This window comes from Bidens hawaiensis, unplaced genomic scaffold (assembly GCF_021521415.1).
Source record: "Bidens hawaiensis isolate Kalapana, Puna unplaced genomic scaffold, B.hawaiensis_p1.1 tig00004868_1, whole genome shotgun sequence".
Lineage (NCBI taxonomy): Eukaryota > Viridiplantae > Streptophyta > Magnoliopsida > Asterales > Asteraceae > Bidens > Bidens hawaiensis.
This window is the reverse complement of record NW_027491307.1, coordinates 1,208,496-1,234,104: the sequence shown is the minus strand read 5'-3', so window position 1 is coordinate 1,234,104 and position 25,609 is coordinate 1,208,496. Positions and strand designations below refer to the sequence as shown.

The 25,609-nt window shown below is 40.2% G+C and overlaps 1 pseudogene; it reads left to right on the top strand.

The window, feature by feature from the left end:
• Positions 1–289: 289 nt before the first annotated feature.
• LOC143628321 (dicarboxylate transporter 2.1, chloroplastic-like) lies at positions 290–21,396 on the top strand (annotated as a pseudogene).
• Positions 21,397–25,609: the final 4,213 nt, after the last annotated feature.

Genomic DNA, 25,609 nt, shown 5'->3' with positions numbered 1-25,609 from the left:
AGAAGACATTCGTTGTAAGAAAATGGACACATGTCCGCATTTGATAGGTTAAGAAAGTTGGCCATGTGCACAGTTATAACAACCTTTCTAGCTATCCTTCTCTGATTGGCTACTATGTCACATGCCCTTTATGAGAGAATATTCGTGTAAACCTTCTAGAAGGAACTTAGTTACAACTGCTTTGCTAATGTCAGCTTCTCGTCATTCCGCATTTCAGAGTTTTCATCCATACGCTCTTTTGTGACGGATGGTGAAGATATCTCGCGGATGACTTCTAAGGAAGTCCTAGATGAACCGCGGATCTTATTTCATGATCCTTGGAGCTTTTCGCTATCTTTTCTCTAAACTGAGTTATGGGGGTGATGAGGATATTCCATGGATGACTTTTGAGGAAGTCCTGAATGACCCACGGATACCCTTTTATGGGTATTTGGAGCTTTTCGCTACCCTACCTGTATAGAGCCAATCTCACCCCACTCACCCTTTTAATCTTTATCGCCTTATTCCTCCAGTACATCATCCCAAACCCCTTGATGTGTCACCCCCCCATGCATGCATGGCAACTCCTCTCCACCAACGTCATTCTCATCCTCTTGGCCCTGTTGGAGGCCTAATCTAAATGACGTTTTGTGGCCCTTTAAAGGCAATTGTGTTAAAAAACAAAAAAAACAAATTATAACAGGTTTCAAACTTGGGACCCACAACTAAGCAACACAAAGGTTTACACTAAACCAATATTTATATATGTTTTTAATATGCCTATTAAATATATATCTATATATAATTTTTTTTATTTGGGGGTCTTAATTAAGTGATGGCCTAAAGCCCTATATTCATATCGTTGGCTCACTGGCTGGCCCTGCCTCTTGCCCTTACCCGTCGGCACATGGGTACTCATCGGGCTCACCACAACCATCGTCACAAAAAAAAACTCACATTCGATGCCACCTTGAGCGCATTCACCAATGAAGTCATTTGGCTGAAAGTCATATCATTATTTTTCGCTCGTGGGTTTGTTAAGATCGGGTTAGGGGACCGTATTGCAACCTATATTGTTATCTGGTTTGGGGGGAGTATGTTGGGTTTGCTTTATGGGTTGGCCTTGAGTGAGACTTTGATTGCTCGTGATGCCCAGTCCTAGTGCGAGAGTGGGTGGTGTATTTTTGTTGGTTATTAAATCATTTCCTCTTTCGGCTTGGAGTAAACCAAATGATTTGTCTTCTAGGAAACTCGGGTCATACCTTATTCAGTCTCAGTTCCAGGTTAGCTCGGCCAAAATGTTATTTATTATATAAAATAGTTTCATTTAGTATGAACAACCTTTTAATGTGAAAAATGTAAGAAAAATTAGAATAATTATGATGATGCTAAAGTAATAATTATCACACTATACTTTTTGAACTCGAGTAATCATTATAATTATTATTATAGTTCAAAATGAACTTGAGTATACAGTATTATACTTGTTTAAAACTTTATAATAATAATAATAATAATAATAATAATAATAATAAGGCAAAATATCTAAAATAGGCAACATTTTCCAGCTTCCGCCATAGTTTTCCAAAAATAGCTAAAATAGGCAATTTTTACGTCGGATCCGACTAAAGAAGACCCGGACTGACGGATTAACACAACCTATTAGAATTCTCCACATGTAAAAATATCCGGTCGTATCTGACATAAAATTATGCATGACGCAAAAGGTGATGAATCGATGTAAAATTAAATAGTCGATTATGACAGTTATTTTCCCGTTACCATCAAATCCGCCGAATTAATCTTTCATTGAATTTCTCTAAATTGAACTTAGGGTTTCATCACTTTCTTGCGCATATTTCTCAACAACAAATGTGATTCGTGAGAAACAAACACATGGTTGTGTTCTTCTCGCAAAACTAAACGATTTATACTATGGATTTGCTTAATTATGTGGAGACATAAGAAAGACGGAGATTAAGGTTTGTTATGGAGGTTTATGGTTTGAGATGTAGAAGATGAAGTATTACGTCGGAAGATGAAGGTTTACATCGGAAGACAAAAAACTTTTTCGTCGGACTCGAATAAGTTTTAAGTTGGATGACGAAACAACTTCGTGTTTCGTCAGAAGACCAGACATCATGACACATGGTGAGATATTAGAGGCCCATCTAATACACCAGAGAAGGTTCTGTTTACGTCGAATTCGACGTAAAAAATGGCCTCTTTGGATATTTTTTTCAAAATTATGGCTGAAGTTGGAAAATGTTGGTAAAAAATGAAAATTTTGGGGACTTTCCCTTATAAAATTACTATAGCTTTAGCATATAGCATAGCTATTCTAATTCTTCTTACACTTCTCACGTCAAAAGTTGTTTGTATCACATCCCACGCCGGTAACGATTAGGTTTTGTTGCACAATTTAAAATACAAAACTAAAGAATTGATGCACAAATCTTGTTGATATATGTAAATATATTTAGCATTGATAATGTGCCGGCAATTTTAGTGCGCTTTTCTTAATGGGTGGAGCACAAAACCTGTTGTGTCTGAAACGGCCGAGGAAATCGCGTTGGTGATTGCAAGCCCGTGGGTTTCATGGTTCAAAGCTGCTAGTTTATTAGCTATTGTGTCTCTTCTATTAACACCATATATTTTGTACAATATTTATCCACCTGAAATAAAAGATACAACTAATGCACCATCAATGGCTCATCAATGGCTGAAAAGAGACATGGGTCCTGTTAAAACTAAGGAGTGGGTTATGATTGGCACTATGCTTCTTGTTGTCTCGCTTTGGGTATTCAGGTATGTGGCATTTGGTAGACTATTAAAATTTTTTATTTTGTGGAATGTGGTTACGTTACATGAGAAAATGATGCAGCGGTAAAATGAAAATGAAGATCGAATCACTTTGATTCAACGAATACCCGTGATGAGCTTCCAAAACCCCAAAAATCCCACCCAAAGGTCAGGGAAAGTGACGAGAAAAGGTAATTATTATAAAATTCAAGTCTGTCTCCCAAAATTACATAACCAACATATAAATAAAGGTTCTAATACGAAATGGGCCAAAAATGGGCCATGGGCCAAACACAAACCCAAAAACAAAAACATAAAAACTGCTGAAAAACATTAAAAAGCCTATAACTTTATTTAGGAGTCGTTTTTGGGCTTTGGAGATGGGTCAATCCGTCGGGGGCCTTTGCCAAAATGTGCTCCTCGTCTCAAGCTTCGATTTGATTGGTAATAGACCTGAAACGGAGCTTCGTGGGCCAAGTTATGCCCGTTTTCATGGGCCACCTTCTATAGCGCGTTTTTGGCCTCCAGAAACATAATAGCCCGGTCTTCAATACTTAGGCCCACATCATTCCCCCATGGATAGAAAAAATTGAATCTCGAATCAGTAGCACCCTCACCATCAGAATTGTCCCCGTAATAAGGTAGCAAATGCTTCACATTAAACACATCAGAACAACGAACGTGCCTCGACAGCTTTAGACGATAAGCATTTGAGTTTATATTCTCCACAATTTCAACGGGTCCAATCTACTTAGCTGATAATTTGTTGTATTCCCCAACAGAAAAACGATCTTTTGTCAAAACAGCCCAGACAAAATCACCTTCTTCAAATTCAACATGTCTTCGCTTTTGATCAGCAGCTTGCTTGTACTTTGAATTGGCTTGAACCAGGTTGTATGCACATCTTTGTGAATCTCATGTAGCCCTTCAACAAAATCTTTCACCTTCTTGGGTACAGAACCAGGAACAGGGAGTGACATCAGGTCAAGTGGTCCCCGTGGCTGAGCAGAATAAACCACTTGAAAAGGACTAAACCCGGTACTTCAATTGACAGCATGATTATGAGGAAACTGAGCTTGACATAGCTTTTGATCCCAAGACTTCACATGATCACCCACAAGACAACGTACAAGATTACCAAGTGACCGATTAACAACCTTCGTTTGCCCATCCATTTAAGGGTGATAGGCACTACTGAAGTTAAGCTGAGTGTTCACCATTTTCCATAGGTTGCGCCAAAAATGACTTAAGAAACGAGTGTCCTAGTCAGAAACAATGGAAGATGGCAAACCATGCAAACGATAAATATCCCAAAAGAATAACTGAGCCACATTAACTGCATCTATCGTCTTCTTGCAAGGGATAAAGTGCACCATCTTAGAAAACTGATCAACAACAACAAATATCGAATCGTTTCCCCTCTGAGACTTGGCAAATTCGACACCTTTTAACATAACGATCTACCTCTTTTCTCATAGTAGGCCAGAAGTAAGAAGACTGCACCAACTGTAAAGTACTGTCATGACCAACATGTCCCTCCCCATGTAACTCCTGAATAATTTTCAACCGAAGACTAGAGTCAGGAATACATAGCTGATTCCCTTTGAACAAAAACCCGTCATGCAAAATAAAGTCTGATTTTTGACCCGCTTGCACATCCTACAACACAACTGAAAAATACGGGTCAGTGGCTAACTGCTCACGAATAACATCCAACCCCAGCACACTGACTCTCACAGAAACACGCAGATTTAACCTCATGCTCAAGGAATCAGCAACACGGTTTGAAACCCCTTTGTGTTTGACCACAAAAGTAAACTTTTCAAGAAATGCTAACCAATGCCCGTGTTTATGGGATATCTTGTCTTGAGTGCAAATATGACTTAGATAATCATAATCAGTGAATAAAACAAACTCTTTATAAAACAAATAGTGACGCCAATGCTTTACAGCTTCGACCACTGCATAAAACTCCAGGTCATACGTAGTGTCTCTCAACTTTGCCCCTGTTAACTTCTCACTGAGATAAGCAATAGGTAGACCCCCTTGACTGAGTACCCCGCCAATCCCAACCTTCGAGGCATCAGTATGAAGTTCAAAAACTTGTGAAAAGTTAGGCAATACCAGAATTGGTGCAGTAGTGAGTTTTTCCTTGATAACCTGAAAACCTAACTCTGCCCCCTCTGTCCATACAAACGTCTTTCCCTTCATGCAATCTGTCATAGGGGCCATAATTGAACTGAAGTGTGGGATGAACCGTCTAGAAAAAGAAACAAGCCCATGAAAACTGCGGACTTCAGTAATGGTGGTAGGAGTTGGCCAGTTTTGACAGCCGCAAATTTAGACTCATCCACCTGTATCCCATCACCTGAAATAACATACCCTAAGAACAAAACTTTAGGGGTCATGAACACACATTTCTTTGTTGCTGCATAGAAACTGTCTTTGCGAAGTAAGGCCAAAACCTTCCTGACATGCACGACGTGCTCACTAAAAGAAGCACTATAAATAAGAATATCATCAAAATATACCACCACAAACTTCCCAATAAAAGGCCTGAGCAACTGATTCATCACACGTATAAAAGTACTATGCGCGTTTGATAAACCAAAAGGCATTACTAACCACTCGTACAACACTTCACGAGTTTTGAAGGCCAATTTCCATTCATCCCCAGGTCTGAGACGAATCTGGTAATAACCACTCTTCAAATCCAACTTTGTGAAAACAGTAGCACCACTAATCTGGTCAAGCAAATCATCAAGTCGAGGAATAGGAAACATGTACCTCACAGTAATCTTGTTGATGGCTGGACTATCAACACACATCTGCTAGGTGCCATCCTTCTTTGGAGTTAACAAAGCAGAAACATCACAAAGGCTCATACTTTCACGAACATAACCCTTAGAAATCGACTCCTCAACCTGTCTACGCAACTCTTCATGCTCTCCCGGGCTCATCCTATAATGTGGCCTATTGGGCAATTGTGAACCAGGCTCCAAATCAATATGATGTTGAATGTCACGCAAAGGTGGCAGCCCATTCGAAAATTCATCAGGAAAAACATCAGAAAATTCCTCAAGTAAAGGAATCATAGCTTCAGGAACCTCAACTTCCTCGGGCACCGGTTTCCTTATCAAAACAAACACATTGTCGGCCTCCACCAACTCATCTTCAAACTGATTAATGGTCAACAGGTTATCCAGCTGCTTTGTGGCTAGATTCCTGGGCTTGCTAGGAACAAGTGTTATTTTTACCCCACCAAACATGAAGCTAAAAGAATTGGACCGTTCGTCATGCTCTATACTTCGATCATATTCCCAAGGTCTACCCAACAACAAGTGACACGCATCCATAGGAACCACATCACACACAACATCATCTTTATATGTGGCCCCGACAGAAAAAGAAACAAGGGCCTTTTTAGAGACCGTTACCTCCCCCCCCCCCCCTTTTAAGCCACTGAAGGTTGTAAGGCTTGTGGTGACTCTCCGTCTTCAAGGCCAACTTTTGGACTGCCTCTTCAGAAACCAAATTATCACAACTTCCATAATCGATAACAAACGTGCAAACTTTCCCCAAAATGGTACATGTGGAGTGGAAGATGTTATGCTTAAGCCTTCCGTCTCCATCAGCCTTTGGTGTATAGCAAGAACGCCTAACCACCAAGTTCACCCACATCACCGGTCACAAACTCCTCCTCGTACTCGGGTTTTTCATCATAATCTGGGGCCTTTTCATATTCTTCATACTGTTCATCTTCAGATTCAACAAGCAAATGCCTCTTACCCGCTTGTTTAAAGTCGACTTGCCGATGGCCCGTCTCACCACACTTGAAACACTTCACCCCGCTACTATTAGCCCCCTTAGAAGTCGACCCAGTGTTGTTGACCCTCGACTTCTGTTGACTAGGCACGACACACGGTCCTCCGCCACTAGACCCCGAATTTCCTCCAGCAGGGGCCGGTGAATACGATTTAACCGCCCACCCGACGGTTTTGTTTTTCAAAAGCCAACGCCCGTTGGTACGCCGCGGCGACTGTTAATGGATCAAAAAGATTTACAGAGTCCATGATCTGAAACCCTTAAACCCACGATATACCAAGCAACGAGTTGTTCATCGGTTTCTTGAATATCATTATGAGCAACCAAATGATAAAACTCGGTCGTATAGTCATCAACTGATCTGGATCCCTGCTTCAGTTTCTGCAAACGTTGATACATCAACCGTTGAAAGTTGTGAGGTAAAAAAGTATCCCGCAAACACTTCCTCATCTTGGCCCATGTCACAATCCGTGACTATCCGAGTCTATTTCGAGTCAACTTCAATTGTTGCCACCATGTCGACGCCCTCCCACGTAGTCTGGTAGCGATCAAAGGTATCCGCTTATTTTCAGGAACCTCTCGGAATTCAAACACCTTTTCTACAATAACCAACCAATCAATGAACCCTTCCGGATCCAAACTAGTCCCATCAAATTCTGGATATTAGTTCGGATCCCCGTATCCCAACGCTGGTTTCCATCTCCATGATCTTGTCTTGGTCCCCTCTCATACCCCTCTTCGGAAGACGAATCATCATGACCAACAAATGGATTATCGAAGTCACACCCCTCCCTGTTTTCAGGGGCCTGTTTTCTACGATTCATCAAGTCAGCCATTCGATCAGTGAGTTGATCGACCACTTGATCCAATCGTTGCTCCACCCGTGCCATAAATTGTTGTTCCAACTCTCGTTCGTAAACCTCATCGAGTGGTCTCTGTCTCCTTGGAGGCATTTTGAACCAGGAATTCGACTTTGATACCAACTGATGCAGCGGTAAAATGAAAATGAAGATCGAATCACGTTGATTCAACGAATACCCGTGATGAGCTTCCAAAACCCCAAAATTCTCACCCAAAGGTCAGGGAAAGTGAAGAGAAAAAGTAATTATTATATTAAAGTGTGTCTCTCCAAATTACATAACCAACATATAAATAAATGTTGTAATACGAAATGGGCCTAAAATGGGCCATGGGCCAAACACAAACCCATAAACAAAAACATAAAAACTGTTGAAAAAACATAAAAAGGCCCATGACTTTATTTAGGAGTCGTTTTTGGGCTTTAGACAGGGGCCAAACCGCCGTGGGCCAAATGTTTGCCACAATGTGCTCCTCGTCTCAAACTTCGATTTGACTGGTAATAGGCCTGAAACGGAGCTTCGTGGGCCAAGTTATGCCCGTTTCGTGTGCCACCTTTTGTAGCGCGATCTTGAGCCTCCAGAAACATAATAACCCGGTCTTCAATACTTGGGTCCACATCAGAAAAATGGTCCCATTTGGTAATTAGAGGTAAAAGAATGAAATAAAATGCATACTCGTTAAAAGAAATAGGTCAAATAAGTAAAGAGTCACCCAAATCGTGATTTTAATGCTTAAAGACTTCTAATCATCTGATGCAAAAAGTAGATTATTAGTGTTATCATATTTAACAAACTGATTACCAATTAAGAGGTAATTGGCTGAATATATAGTATTTTTTTAGGGTATTGATCGAGGTGGAAATTCCGACCCCGTTATTTATCAATGTGTCAATGGCAAACGGGCTAAATAAAAAATGTATATTTCTTAAAACACATGGTCGAATGCAGTAAAAATTCACCCAAAAGTGTAATTTTAATGCATAAAATTAACCTCCTAAATCCTTTTTTTTTTTTTTTTTTTTGATGCAAAAGTAGACTGTCATGCTGCTACTTGTAAAAATATTTGACAAGCTAATTATTTACAAACATTGGACAAATATGTTTTGATTAACACAATCCACCCCCGACCAGTTTAGACCCATAGAAAAGTTACCCGTCGGTTTAATGTGGTTTATTCAAGACACAGGGAAACAATTGGAATACCGAGTGTCGTTAGCACAATGTTGGGTGTACTATCAACAGAGCCGGCTATGGGGTATGGCGGGGTAGTCGGCGGCCACAGGCCCGACACTCCGCTAGGCCCGAAATTTTTTTTAAAAAAATATATATTTACTTTTATGAAAAAATATATGTATATTCAATGTTTCAACACAATTACATGATCAGTAGCTTGATCTAGTGGTAATGTGTATGACATCTAACCCAAAAGTTGTGGGTTCTAATCTTATTTGAAACATTTTTAAGTTTATTTTTGTACAAAATTTTTAAGTTTAAATTGTTTAAACCCTAAAAAGTTCATTTTATTAAAAGCCCAAAAAAATTTTTCGCCTTTGGCCTAAAATTTTTTCCGCATTCTCGGTGCCAGGCCTTTTATGACGATTGTTTATGTGAAAAATATACATGGGATACATTCGTTTGGTACTTTGGTTTGCAGTACTCGTTGGGGGGGGTTAAAAAATCTTGGAATAGTAACATGGATGTCTAATTATGTAGCCAAATATGACGGAGCCACACACCGGGTTCGGCCAAACCCGGTTGAAGAGGTAGGGTATTAAACCCACCATTTAACCAAGAATGACACCCAAATCCAACGTAACTAGAACGCTGGGCGGAACAAGCGGCGGGCAGAAGTGCCATACGCCAGGCGCAGCATATGGCGCCAAAGTTACATCTCAATATAATATACATTCCCTGACATCTAGGGAGTGGTGGGCCAAAAGTCTCATAAGCATAGGAGAAAAAGATACAATTTACATGGGAATAAACACCCAACCAATGGTGATTGGACAGCACATAAAGGACAGTACAAAATAGTACAACACGTCCTTGTCAAAAGGCCATGATGCCCACCAACTTCGACCAACCTCCACGACCGCACGGGTGGAGAATATTATTGGTGGAAAAACCTGACAATGTAGTTGACCACTCTCTCTCCTCCGGCTATAAATACTAATCGATCTACAAATGGTAAAGCATACACTCTCATACTATCACTATCAATACATTCTATTTCGTACTATCAAGTACTGATTCTCAAACCGGTGGGTGGTTACGAGAGAATCCCCCCCCCCAAATTCCTCGTAACAAGCTCACGATGTTTTGTTTTGCAGGATACACTCGTCTGCGCCAAGAAGGTTTTATAACCCATCGTGGGGAATACTTACCCAAACCCCTCGGACTAACGTGTTAGACCTTGAGGGGTGGATTTGTGTTTCTTCAATGGTGCAGATGAGTGGCAAAACTACACCAAAAGAGGTTGGCCAAAACCCAAAGGCCAACCAAGAAGGAAATATGGAAATCTTGGACGTCAATGGTACCGGTGAAGGCTTCGCTAACGCATCCACCCATCACCCTACCATCACAGAGAAAGAAAAAACCAAATCACGTCCCAAAGCAACCATGCCACAAGACATAATGGCCTGGTTGGAAGCTGAACAACAAAAAATGAGGGATAAGGTCCAAGAAAAAATGGTGGCTGTTGTTAAACCTAGAATGTTGTTTGATACAGTATCTAGCAACAACGACGAAGAAGAAGAGTACGAAGAACACTCAACCCCGATTCGTACAAAAGCACCAACCGACAAATCACCACTTGCTCGGCAAAATAGCAAAGCAGGAGAAAAGTCACATTGGTCGCGTCCTGAAGTAGACTCACGTCTAGACGATCCAGATTACGAATAAAGCTGGAAAGGTCTAGACAACGCCAGTAAACTGATGAAATATCATCCGGATGCAGCGGAAGATTTTTCCAAACCATACCGGCCAATAACATCGGCGGGAAGATCAAAGTTTGTAGCGAAAATCGTTGAGGCGGAGTTACCAGAAAATCCAAAAATACCGCCAACAGTTGGCCAGTATGATGGTATCTCAGATCCAGACGATCATTTGCAGACTTTTACAGCTGTTGGGCTAGTGTCAGGGTGGACCATGCCGTTATGGTGCCACATTTTCACATTGACACTAGTCGGAGCCGCCAGAGCCTGGTTTGAAAGGTTGCCAGATGGGCAGATTACAAGTTGGGAGGACTTAACAAAAAAGTTCACCCAATAGTTTAGCCAACAATGGCGTCACATCAGCGACCCAGCAAATATCCTGAATGTGGTCAGGAAGGATAATGAAACGGTGGAAGATTTCATTGCCAGGTTCAACAAAGAAGGCTTGAACATCGGCGGCGTGAGTGAAGATTTACTGCGCGCAGCCTTCCGCCAAAACGTAAAGTGTGACGATCTCATTCAGAACCTTACGGGCAGAGATGGCATGCCGCAGCGGTGGGATGACGTTATGACCGCGGCCAAGAGGTACGCGCGAATGGAGAAAACTCTGGGGAAAGAACTGGCAAAGAACGATGCCATAAATGATATCAACAGAGCCCGCCAAGGCAAAAGAATATCTTTCCTATTGTCAAGACTAAATAATGAAAAACTAGTCCGCGGCGTATGAGCCCTTCAAAGACAGACAGAAAGGTCAGACGAATGCATCCATATGGACTCCGCTGACAAAAAGCTCTCCCCAAATCATGTATACGGAGGGGATCCAACTAAAGAAACCGACACCAATCAAGCAGGGGCCGAACACTGACATGAAAGTTATTGTGACTATCATGAACAACATTGTCACACAACAAATCAGTGTTCTAACCTAAAGGATGCCATCGAGGAGTATGTTAAAAACGGAAAGTTGGACCACCTTGTCAAGAGTATCAAAGGGAGATACAGGCGCCCACCTCCAAGGGATGGCGGAAGGCCAGAAAAGAAAATCAAGGACCTTCACGCCAACATGATTTCGATCAATGTACAATCCAAGAAGCGCAGGCAAACAGAACATGCAGCCTGGAAAGAGGAGCAAGTCATCTTCCCAAAAGTAAAGGGAGGGCTAAACAAGAAAGCGCATTTAGTAATCACAGCTGTATTCGATCACTACCGGACACCGCCTTTTTTCATCGACGCGGGGGCAACATTCGACATCATGTACCGCCAGTGTTTCGACTTGCTGGAAGAAAAAGACAGGCAGCACTTGACGCCCGTCAATGCTCCGATCGCGGGTTTCAATCAAAGTGTTGAATACCCTCTAGGGCAGTTGACATTCCCAGTCAAACTAAGTGACGGGGTCTATTCACGAACAGAAGACATTGACTTCCTGGTAATGGAAACCCCCACCCACATTATGATATAATCCTAGGAAGAGAAGCAATCGGAGACTTCAACGCTAATCCCTCAACAGCTCATGGGATATTGGGAGTACCAACTCCAACGGGGATAGTAATGATCCACGCCAACAAAGAGTGTAATATGGTAGAAAGAAAAACACCGCCACAGAAGGTCTCAAAGACCAGCAAAGAAAGAGAAGTGGAGAAATGGGTGCTCAACAAAGAATTCACAGAACAAAGCATAGCCATTGGACCAACTATCTCTGAAGAGGCGCGGGCGGCGCTAAAAAGATTGTTAATTAAGAGTGTAGATGTCTTCGCTTGGACCCCGGTGGACATGACAGGGGTCCCAAGAAGCAAAGCGGAGCATGAATTAAAAGTCAATTCAGCCTTTGTCCCGGTAGTACAGAAACGAAGGAAAATGGGGCCAGATCAAGCAAAAGCCTGCAATGAACAAGTCCAGCAACTGGTAGATGCGGGCATAATCCGCGAAATCCAATACCAAACATGGATAGCCAATCTAGTGATGGTGCCCAAATCAAACGGGCAATGGCGCATGGTACCCCTTCAGTTCAAATGTTTTTTAGACGCATACAAAGGGTACCATCAGATCCACATGGCGATAAAAGACCAAGACAAAACGGCGTTCCGAACAAACAATGGAACATATACCAAGACAAAAGACCAAGACAAAAGTCTGTGAGTTCAATGCCGCGGATTGCGTCCTTCGCAACAATGACGCATCGAGTGCGCACGCGCAAGGTAAGCTAGCGCCATCTTGGGAAGGCCCTTATCAAATTATAAAAGTATTGGGAAAAGGCGCCTATGTTATGATGCAACTCGATGGCTCACCGATTCCAAGAACATGGAACGCGGCACGGTTGCAAAGGTGTTATATGTAAATCGAATCCAAAATTGTAAAAACAGGCCAAGGGTCTTCTGGAAACGATACTCCACATTTCACAATTAAAGAGAAAAGTTCATTGCATTCATGTACAAGTAATTACATGCGAGTACCAACACCCGTGAAAAAAAAACTACAACTATACAAATCAAAGAGATAGCCTAGTCGACGTCGTTTATACTTTTTCCTGACTGGTCAACAGTGGTTGCGCTATATCCTTGGCCGCCACCAGATGCGGTAGACGGACCAGCCTGCGAAGGCTCACGCAGCTTCCTCAACAGCTGCACGCCATTTTCTTCCTTAGCATACTCAGCAACTTCAGAAAGAATTGGAAACGTAAGAGCATCATATTCCGCCTCAGCGGCGGCATACACCGCTTCCACATCAATAGCATGAAGAACGTATGCTTCTGGAGGAAGGTTATCACGCAGATGCGTCACAGCATCCTGAAAGCTGGTCTTGTGACCAAGTTGCTGGGAAGCAGTAGAAAGGGACCCAACACGTCGTCAGTGATGATGCGTTGGGCAACCTACATGACAAAGATGTTAGTAAAACACAAGTGAAGGTATAAACATATATTTTCACATTCAGAAGTTAAAGCTTTAATAGTCTCCTCATTAGAGACCAACGTGTCAGCCAGCTTGCCTGCATCCGCCTTCATCAACTCAGCTTCCGCCTCCAACTCTTCAATACGCTTGCGAAAAGCAGCGTTTGCACTCTCGAGTTTGGCCGAAGCCTCCTTAGCAGAAGGAGCACGGCTACGTGCATCCGCAAGATCAGCGTTAGACCTCTTGCAGGCAGCCTCAAACTCTTTATAGCGAGCGGCGCGCTCACGGACAGATTCCGCCAAATTTGGCTCAACTTTCGCCAATTTCTCTTCAACATCAATAAGAGCTTGGCGGTGCTCTGATGATTATTCACCCACCTTCTAGGCGGTAGCCTCAGTATCTTACACCAACTGCTCCATCTCTCTCATCTTGGCACTTGCCTCGATCTTCTCCTCATGAAGAGCACGGTTTTCACGCATCAATTCCGTGAAACTAGAGAAAGCCTGGACGTGGTGACAGGCAGCGTTGGAATACAAACTATTCCGAGGCAGGATTTTGCGAGCAATGCGCTTGCAAGGAGGAACAACATGTTCCAAAAATTATGTACAAGTGGCTGGGTCTTCAAAATTGGCGCCGCAAGTAACCTTCCATCGAGGACGAAAAATCTGATTCACCTCCATGGAATCACGGGGATCCATATCTACATTCAAAACCCCGCCACTCAACCCGCCACTACTGCCACCGCGGAAATCAAAAAATTTACCGTGCACCGTCGCAAAAATAGTGAAAGGTGGCGGCACGGGCTCATCCCCATCAAGGATATAAGCCTTGCCTGGTGAGGACTGTCTGGACTTCATGAAATTGGCAAAAGAAATACCCGCCGACTCAAGACTAACCTTGGGCGATTCGTCCATAATCGCCTTCATCGGCCCAGCGGACGCCGTTGGCTGAGAAACGGCCGGACTAGAAGTTTCCGCCAGCACGCGCGTCGTCGTTACAATGGTTTAGGCCTCAGACGGGCCAACCACACCCGTCATCATTGGCAAACTCAGCATCTGTACAGTAGGCATCGCCTCCGACAAGCTGCCAACACTTGTCATTATCGGCAAACTAGCGAAAACAGCCGCCAGTGAAGACGCAACAGTAGAAACTGTGGAAGCAACAATCGATGAAGAAATCGCCAAGGTCCCTAGAACATGGATAAAAGGAAAGTTAAAAAAGTGGATCGCGTCAAAAGAATTCTTAATTAGTTACAAACATTATACCTAATGACTTAACAAGACTGCTCTTCTTCACGAAACCGCCAAGCCAAGGCTTCTTGAAGAGGCAGTGTACCTCTTCATCTTCTTCATTAACCACAGGGGCAGAACCCGAATGGTGTGGAACAGTGAACGCCCCACCCGCTGCGGAAGAAAAAGAAGGTGGACTGGTAGATATGAAATTCGTATCCACAACAGTTCCAGAAGCTATGGCTGGAACCGCGACAACCAGACTTGTGTCCAAGACAGACACAGCAGTCACAAACTGTGAGACTGAAGGCAAGGAGAAGCCAACAGAAACCTGTGCGGAGGTGGTTGGGGAAAACACCGCACCAACGCTGGAACCGCGTGCTCCAAGCAATGTCGTGGACGAAGATACCGGAGTCCCAAACGGAAAGGTGGATATGAGGACGACATCGTCGTCATCATCCACGGCGTTTCTCGTGGCGGTATCTATCGTAGACGCAACCGCCGCCCCACCACTGCGTTTTGCGCCCCTACTACTGCACCTAGGAAAGCGCACAACGTTAGGCCGTCTACCGGAAAAGCAAGTCGGAACGTTAGCAAAGAAGCAAACAAAGAGAACGTCCAACAATAGCAATTGGAACTTACCCCCTTAGGGTTAACAAAGCTGGGAGGTGGCAGCAGTCGCGGAGCAAGTGATTGCCCCATAGGAAGAGGAAACACAAAGTTTTGGGCAGTCCTCATAAGGATTGGCTCTTCACAAAGACCCAACTCCCTCCGCCTCAACAATCTAGCGCCCTCAAGCGGGGTTTGCAGAAGGAGCATGGGATCCTCCACCTCTGAAAAAGGAAGTTGGGTTACTACTGTATACATATACATAAAAGTAGGGACACAATATGATACTAACCCTGACCGCCGTTATGAATGACCGGCACCATCGTCGCATCTTCCTAGATACGACTCATGCCGAACAGCACCATCGCGCGCTCCGAGTAGTGACGGAGTGGGGAAAGGCCGGCCTGCAAAGTGGTGAACCATTCCGAATCGGAATAAGGAGCCACTTTCGGCTTAACAAGCTCCTTCACATCCGTAAAATGCATGGAATGTGGAACCACGCGCGCAGAAACGTAGAAGAACAGGCTCTTCCACTCGTGCAAACTCAGCGGTGCATCCAAGGCAATGGTCTTGGTGCCAGGGCGGGTAAACAAATTATACGACCCCTGGGAGAAACGCCACCGGTAAAAGGCCGATAACTTGTCAGCCGTAGGCGTGATACCAAGGCAATGACACGTATACTCGAAATGGCGAAGACGAGCCATCCCGAGTGGATGAATCCGGCTGAGGTGTAGCCCAAAAACATCCAAAACATCCAGCAAAAATCGAGTGAGGGGCAATCGAAAATTTCCTAAGAAGAAGTACTCCCTATACACGACAATCTTGCCGATAGGAGCCTCTCGAGCCGTTTTGCCCAACGCAGGCAATTCAGGCTCATACTCAGGTTATAGACCTTGACTATGTTATTGAAGTCTTTGGCAGCCATGCGACAACCGACGAACTCCATGGTATTATTCTTCTTAGTCTTCAAAGATTGAGAAGATTTAGCCATGAAAGAGAGAAAGGATTCAAGGAAAAAAGGGTAGGAATATATGCAGATGAAGGTGAAAAATGATATCCAAACGGATCAACCCCTCCTTTTATACTAATCGCAATTAATGAAGGAGAGGGGTACAAAAGGGATAGACGACACATGGTCAAATAAGCAAACGCCACGATAATAAAATGACGGTGGAAATGTGTTACAGCAGGGCGCGTCACCGGGATTCTCTCCCACTCGCCTGACACAGGCGAAAAAGCTGCACTGCAGAGCAAATGTCGTCAAACTGTCACGTCCAACCATCGTTTCACTGACTTGCATTTAATTCACCCCTCTACGCCAAATAACACGTCATTGGCATATGAGAAAAAGAAGACAAGTATTGGCAAATATAGGCTCCGCCATGGGATGATTATCATAAATCACCAGCCAAAAATAGGCTCCTCCATGGGGTGATTATAATAAATCACCCGCCAAAAATAGGCTCCGCCAAGGGATGATTATCATAAATCACCCGCCAAAAATAGGCTCCGCCAAGACATGATTATCATAAATCACCCTCCAAAATATAAGGCCACGCCATATTCCAAATATCGACTGATGCTCGTTAAGTAACCAATTGTCAAGAAGAATGGTTTTCATTAACCAGACACCCAAATAGGCAATATTGGTAAAAGACGAGCGAAATACAAACAAATGAAATATACAATAAAATCCAAAAGCCCATGATAAGTCCATAGCCCCCCCCCCCCTCCTTAAGAAAGGGAAACTATGGACTAGGGGGACTTGTAGAGGTAGGGTACTAAACCCACCATTTAACCAAGTATAACACCCAAATCCAGCGTAACTAGAACGCTGGGCGGAACAAGCGGCGGGCAGAATTGCCATACGCCAGGCGCAGTAAATGGCGCTAAGTTACATCTCAATATAATATACATTCCCTGACATCTAGGGAGTGGTGGCGCAAAAGTCTCATAAACATGGGACAAAAAGATACAACTTACATGGGAATAAACACCCAACCAATGGGGACTGGACAACACATAAAGGACAGTACAAAATAGTACAACACGTCCTTGTCAAAAGGTAAATGATGCCCACCAACTTCCACCAACCTCCACGACCGCACGGGTGGAGAATATTATTGGTGGAAAAACCTGACAAGGTAGTTGACCACTCTCTCTCTCTCTTCTCCGGCTATAAATACCAATCGATCTCCAAATGGTAAAGCATACACTTTCATACTATCACTATCAATACATTCTATTTCGTACTATCAAGTACTGATTCTCACGCCGGAGGGCGGTTACAAGAGAACCCCCCCCCCCATTCCTTGTAACGAGCTCACGATGTTCTGTTTTGCAGGATACACTCGTCTGCGCCAAGAAGGTTTTATAACCCATCGTGGGGAATACATACCCAAACCCCTCGGACTAACGTGTTAGACCTTGAGGGGTGGATTTGTGTTTCTTCACCGGTCCTTTTTCTGTTTTATATATAACCTATAGTGTTAAATTAATGAGCGAACTCATTCTTTTTCGATGAGCGAACCCATTATCGCTTTAAAAAAGTATATTCGAACCCATTGATTCTAAAAATAAAATGTTTAGTTAATAAATAAATAAAAACATCGGCCATCGACTCAGCAACCGATCAACATTTTTCTTCGCCGTTCGCCTCATGGTTTCAACCATCGCCAACAACCAATACATGTTGGTCTATCGTTTGAGAAGTGTTTTTCTACAATGAAGCATGTGAAGTCGGATTTGCATAATCATTTGGGTTGACAATTAAATGAATAATGCTTGTAAATGTTGTATTGAGAATGAGTTCCTTTTCAAAGTCGCGATTGAAGATGTTTTTCAAAACATGAAAACACGTAAGGAAAAATTATAATATGCAATATCTTTATATTTAATGACTTTGTATTTTATTGAATGTTAACGATTTATTTTTGTTAAGATAGTGATATTGCATTTTATTTATCTAACCGAATGATCAACCCAACCCGACCCAACCCATTCGGGCGTGAAAACTTGGACACCGCAAAAAAAGCAAGCATCAAAAATTCCGAACCCATAAAAAAAAGTTTCTGGCTCCTCTGCCCAAATTCCTTCAATCTTTCTCTTTAAGCTGGCCCACTGCAGTCGTTCTTGAAGGAGCCTAATTTCTAATCAACTACATGACATAGGTGCCTTATATTATGCATTTCTTGATGTGTATTTGGCAGCCGGCGTGCCAGGTGTACGTGTACCGGTGGCTCTCGCGTTGGCCTATAATACAAACAGGTTTGGTGCTCAGACTCATTGTAGTAGTGGTCAAGCGGTGGGTTTACTTCGGAGGTATGATAAACTTTTTACTAACAGTTGATGGAAAGTTATAGTGGCGTCTTGACTCATTGACTTATGAAAATTTCTGTTAGGGGTGTTTTGGGTCAGTTTAGGCTCAAACCGGATTTTTGAAAACCGTTTCGTTTTGGTTTTATGTTTTTATAATGGAGGTGTCCTTAGACCTTCCGTAGTGGAGGCTTTACGCCGGCGTTTTGGTGGATAACGTCGGGGGCACCCCCCCGGCGTTTTGGGTTGACTTTTTGGGTCCGGCGTTTTACACATAACGCTAAAAAATATTAAGCATCTCTCTCCCAATGGTCATATGACCGTTTAAAAAAACTTATTTTCTATGTATTAACCAACTTCATCCCCAATCAAAACTCATCAAATTTATAAAACTTTCTTTCTACTCTATATTTTCTTCACACAAACTTCTCTTTAAATGGATTCTCCCCATTCTATATATAATCAGTTTTTCGGGCCAGACCGACAAGCTGAAGACGACGCGGAGGAAGGGGCGGTTACGAGTGCGATTGTGCTCGCGACAACTTATATGAGTTCTGTTAGCTCTCCTCCACCCCCCGTTTCAGTAAGAGCATATATCGAACGAGATCGTACCGAAGCAAACAACCGTTTGATGGCGGATTACTTCAGCGACTTGCCGAGATACAAGAACCCGAAGACCTTTAGGCGTCGCTTTCGGATGTCTAAAAATTTATTTATGCGCATCACCGATGATTTGGAGCGTGAGCTTGATTACCTTAAGTAAAAGCCGGACACTCGAGGGACGCTAGGATTCACGACTATTCAGAAGGTTACGTCAGCCGTACGCGTGATCGCCTACGGAAACACGGCCGGCATCAACGAAGAGTATTTAAAGATGGCCGATAAAACAACTCGGGGAACCTTGGAGTATTTTTATTACGGTACATTTCATTTTTTTAAATAATTCTATCACTTGTTTACTTTAATCAATTATTTTATAAAAGTTGTGTAAAATATAGGAATATTGAAACTATATGGACCACATTATCTGAGAGAGCCCAACTGGAACGATCTACAACGTCTTTACGAGGCCCAGACAAGGGTGCATGGTTTACCCGACATGATAGGGAGTATAGATTGCATGCATTGGGAATGGGCTAATTGTCCAACTGCATGCCGAGGTCAATTCACATGGGGTGACCAAAAGGGACCAACGATCAGCCTTCAAGCAATTGCTTCATACGACCTTTGGATTTGGTCGGCATTCTTTGGTGTTCCCGGTTCCAACAATGACAACCGTTTTAGAACAGTCGCCTGCGATGGAGAGTTACATATTTGGGACCGTTCCCGTCGTTTCGTTTTGGGCTAATGATAACTTCTACCATCATGGGTACTATCTGGGTGATGGAATATATCCAGAGTATGCGATAATTGTGAAAACATTCAGAGGGCCGTTGGATGAAAAAAGACAGTATTTTAAGAAAGCGCAAGAGTCTGCGAGAAAGGATATCGAGAGGTGTTTTGGTGTTCTTCAACAACGATGACATTTTGTTAAAAATCCTTGCCGTCTATGGTCTTTAGAAAGAATGAAATGTGCAATGTATGCTTGTATCATAATGCATCACATGATCATCCAGTACGAGGGAAGAGCAATATATCCAACTTTCATACCGGACTCAAATCCACCACGAACTCTAGTAAGTATTGAGGAAAGACTTGAAAACTCGGATTTCGTTCGGTCAAGACAGATACATAACACACTAAAGGGGGATTTTGTCCAACATCTTTGGATGAATCAGCGTTTGCCTAGTGAAAACGAGAATCAAAACGAAGGCAACAACGAAGACGATGATGAAGACAATGACGACAAGGGCGAAGACGACGACGAGTAGTTTTTTTTTTTGATGTAATATTTATTTAATAAAATATTATTGTTATTTGATTGTTCTTAATAAAAATAAAAAAAAACAAAAAAAGTGTAAAAGTGATTGGGCGCACGTGACACATAACGCCCAGGGGTGATGTTTTATGACTACACCCTGTTTTTGTAAAAACCATAACTCTGACTGGACGCCACGTGGCAATAACGTCCAGGGATGAGGCTTTATGACTACACATGGTCTTATGTTTGGATTTACCATTTAAGCTTGAAAATTTTAGACTGAAAAAAAAGTGCCCTAAATAATCAGTTTGGTCATGAAACTTTGGGCATATATTTTTTTTTTTTTTGTTAATTAATGCTTATTACATCTTTGGATCTGGAATTTTGGGTTACACCATTTCTTTATTCTTTATAAATTACTTAAAAGTTGAAATTGGTTTTTTCGGTTTCGGTTTCTGTTTTATGCAAATCCAAAATTGAACAAGAAAATTTCTTTAATTCTTTTTAAACATAAAACCAAACTGTATGTTTTTAAGGTTTTGAGGGGCTGCCAAATTGTATCCCCCCCCCCCCCAAAAACTTTAACGGGCCAAATCAAGAAATTTGTGTTAAAGGACATAGATTAAACAAGGTAAAATCGCCGTAGTTTTATTTTTTTTGATAGATGCAGATATTAAATAATGATAGAAGTTTAATCTTTCGTAAAAGTGTTTACGTATCAACTATCAACCAGATATGACATTGGCTTTGTTTCTCTCTAAACCTGATTTGACTTGTTACCCAACTTACGCATATTGCCAACTGCCAAGTAGTGATTACAGTTTGAATGTGAGGTCAAACGAATTAAACTTCATTGCGAAAACTAATATTGAAAACAATAAGATTTATGTGTAATTTGAGCATGTGAAGTATTATGTTGACTTTGAAAGTTCATTTGGTGCTTTATGACTAATTTTTCATTTTTTTAATCAACAGCCGGTTGTGTGGAGCTCCTAGATGTATTTAATTAGAACTGAGTTCATCATGGCTTGCACTATTAACGCGGTGATCTAGTCTCTTGTTAGCGGGGTATGGTCAAAATTTTTGTTGTTGTATTGATTGGCAAAGCTTCGGCTTCGTCACGGCGGTGACCGAAGTCATGGACAAAAAATTTCCATGTCGACAATTCGGTTTGTGTCGGTTGTGCGGGCCGGAATCTATATATCTGATTTTTTTTCCATTCATTCAAATGATTATTCTTACAATTAAAAAAAACTAGATAATTTTTTAACCAACAAGACCTAGAAGATTCATAATAACGCAAGAGACGAGAGGAATGGTGAGTACCTTAGAAGAAGAATTATAAATCAGCTCAACGACCTTTAAGATTTTTCAATTCCTCAATTATGGATTCCGAATCAAATGTTTCAGCAATTTCTTTTTCTTTGTAAACCACCAAGCTATTCGCGAGATACTCATCTAACATCTTAGTGTGAAGGAGATTCTTGCATATTTTCATTATTGAATCACCATGATTCACTTCATTAGCATTTGACTGTGGTTGTGGAGCTTTCGAATCACCATGATTTTCTTGTTGATTTACTTGGCAAAGATCCACATCATTAGTATTTGATTGTGGTTGTCGTGGAGCTTCAGAATTAATCGGCTCATTAGTTGAAGCTTTGTGACGTTTACTCGTTTGTTCATCAGCCGTTTTTTTTTTTGAAAAAAGAATAAACAATATCTTGCTTTTTCATGATTTATCTAATTAAGAAAATTTAATAGGGTGAGTTAAAGTAACATTTCACCATACGGTTCAATATGATCAATTTCCCAAATCCCCAATTCCACAATTACAAGCCCTAATTCTATAATCTTTAAACATTAATCAATATAAATGCAATACAATGTTTAACAACAACACAAAGATAAACTATTACCTTGCTGACAGGGCTGAGCAACGGGCGGTAGGCAGCAGAGGCGGTGGACGATGGATGGCAGTGGTAGTTACTGCGGCCTGTGGTGGTTTCCGGTCCAATAGGAACAACCAAACAGGTTACAGGGGTGCATGTGAATTTTATAAAAATCCAAACCCTAATAAGTAATCAATCCGTGTTTTTTTTTATGTTTTGTTTAAATAAGTTTTTATTTTAACAAATAGCCCTCTCAATTTTGCGTTTTATAAAAACAAAGCTTTTTACTATATTTTGTAACTTTTGTTTATAAAACCTATAAGGTTTTATAAAAAAACCAAATGATGAGGGTATTATTAAAAAAAATCAGTGGTAACCGGTATTATTTTGAAAAAATACATTGAGGGTGACTGCTCTTAATACCTATAAAAATTTTCGAAAAAAATTGTGAAATTTACCTAATTAATAGAGAAACGGCAGTGACCGGGGCCACCCGGATCCCAAAAAAACTTTTCCCCTAAGTGATTCTTGACTTTGGTTAAGTATATAGCTTTCGAGTTTTATTCATTAACTGGCTTCCTTTCAAGATTAGGGTTTTGAGCATAGGGAAATGAAACAAATCTACACAATTTTATTTTATTTTTTCTACTTTTAAATTTTAGTCTTATGGGATTAGTGAGTCAAACAATGGTGCTTCATTTTTCCAATCCGCAGGAGGACATTATGGTCTTTGTTTGTGTTTAGTCTTACTTTGAAACACACAACTGGTCATACAAGTGAAAAGTTTTCATTGGACAACAAAAAGTGCATTGGTAAGAATATATTGTATGATCAATGATGGTATCTAATATGTGGCAAGCATGCAAAGTCAACCACAAAGGGCTTTCAAAATTTATTTGCAGAATAGAATGTTAAAAAATATTAAAATTCTAATTTGAGAAATTCTAAGTTTTATAGTTTTAATCTTGCCTACAAATAGATATCACAAAGAGGAGTTACACGGATTGCACGTAAACTAGAATTTTACAAAGACCTAAAACATCGAAAATATACTTTTATGACTTGTTTAAGTTGTTTTCATAAATTTTACATGTGGCTTGTTAAGTCATCTTTAAATTAATAAGAATAAATTGCGATTTTAACCACTGTAGTTTTTTCTTTTTTCATATAGCTCATTTCATCCAAAATGTAAACTTATAAGTGGTACCCTTATTTATTTTTTATTTTCTTTCCTAACCAATTTATATTTTTATTAAAGTGTATATTTTTTTTTAAACTTTGCTTTAATTTATCTATTATCATTTGTTTGAATAAGATATATATATATATATATATATATATTCTTCTAACTTTTATTTTACGAAGCACCCTTTTATTTTATAAAAATATATCTTTTACACATTTTATAATTTTTGTTTTTGATATTTATAATTAATCAAACAAGGTTTTAATCTTTCTGTGCTTGTTCATTAAAATAATTATGATGTTCAAACAAAGGAATACTAACCTAGTAAACTGATAAAATATAAAACTTATTTAGACAATCAAAATTAAAATAAACGAGCATCCATTTAACACTTACTCGATCAATACAAAGCCTCAATATTGAGAGGGGGGGCTTTTCTTGTACACGTGACGGTGGAAAGAAATTAAGAAAAAAAAAAAGCATAAATAAATTATAATCGTCACATTGAAACTCGTATTGTCTTGTACACGCGTAAAAACATAACTTGTTGATGTTCATGAACACTAAATTCCTTGAGATAACCATAGATGGTTTTTAATATATATATATATATATATATATATATATATATATATATATATATATATATATATATATATTTATTTATAAGATTATTGAATTTACATTACAATTATAACGAAACGTGTTGTTTTACATATAAATCTTAAATAACTATTGTTTTACATGTAAATTGTTAATGAGATTTGTTGTTTGAAGTGTAAAAATGTTAATGAGTATTGTTATTTTACATGTAAAATATTAATTTTTACATGTTAAATCTTAAACAATTGTTGTTTTAAATGTAAAATTTTATTGAGATTTGTTGTTTTATGTGTAAAATTTTAGTAAAAAGTGTTATTTTTACATGTAAAATATTAATTTTTACATGTAAAACCTTAAACAACCATTGTTTTACATGTAAAATGTTAACGAAATTTCTTGTTTTACGTGAAAAATGTTAATGAAAAATGTTATTTTGCCCCCTTCCAAAGCTACAAAAACCTAAACCTGCTAAAGGCTATTTCGAGATTTTATTTATTTATTTTGGAAACATTTTGGTTTTTATTACTTTTTTTTTTATATTTTAGTTTTATTGTTTCATAATTTTTTAAATTATTTTTATGATTTTTTAGGGGTTTTTTTACCCTTAAAATATGATGTGATGTAGGTGATTGTGGGTATATCATAAGGATGTGGAAAAATCATCAAGGGTTGGTAAGGGTGTCACACCCAAAAATCGTTAATTTAACAACGAAATACTTAATTAGGCTAATTTCGGCAGTGACACGAGCTATTTAGTCAATAATATTCAAACACGAATATTTACACAAGTTGGACATTTATTTATAATATAAAATCATTGTACATGAGTTTAGTACACATTTATTAAAAAAACATTTTTGTCCAACTTTTTGGGTTCGAACACGACACCCAATTTTCCCACATTACTTTACGAAGCTTCCATCTCAATAACTTGAAAAACACATTTAAAATTTTTTCAACACAAAGGTTGGTGAGTTCTCAATTTGTAAGTCATGATTTGAACCCGTGGTGTTTAAAAAAATATATATTTCAAGTAAAAGCATTTTTTTGATAAATCGTTTATATAAATCTACTTCGTCCTTTACCGACACGAAGTCAACTTTCGTTTTAGTTTCGAAAACGTATGAATATAACATTTCAAATCCAAAGTGTGACAAATCATATTCACACAAAATCCTCTTCGAATTCTTACGAAGGCAACCTTTAAACAAAACTTTTCCAAAGTTTTTATTATTAACATTTCATTTCTTTAAACAAATTGTATTAGTCATAAACTAGCTAAGAATATGACACATGTATGATTAGGGATGAGCAAAATCGGTACCGGTACCAAAGTTTTAAGTTTCGGGATCTTTAGTACGGTACGGTACCGGTATTTCCTGATTTTTTACCTTCGGTACCGGTATAATCTCGATACTGGTACCGAAACGAATATTTCGGTACCGGTATCGGTACCAAGAATTAGCGAAATTCGGGATCGGGATTTTCGGTACCAGTACCGGTACAGTACCATGCTCATCCCTATGTATGACTAATAAATCAATAACAAGAAACATTTAATACATTTGTAAAAATAAAATGCAATTCATGAAACATGTACTTCCCCCAAAAACATTTATTAACATTAAAA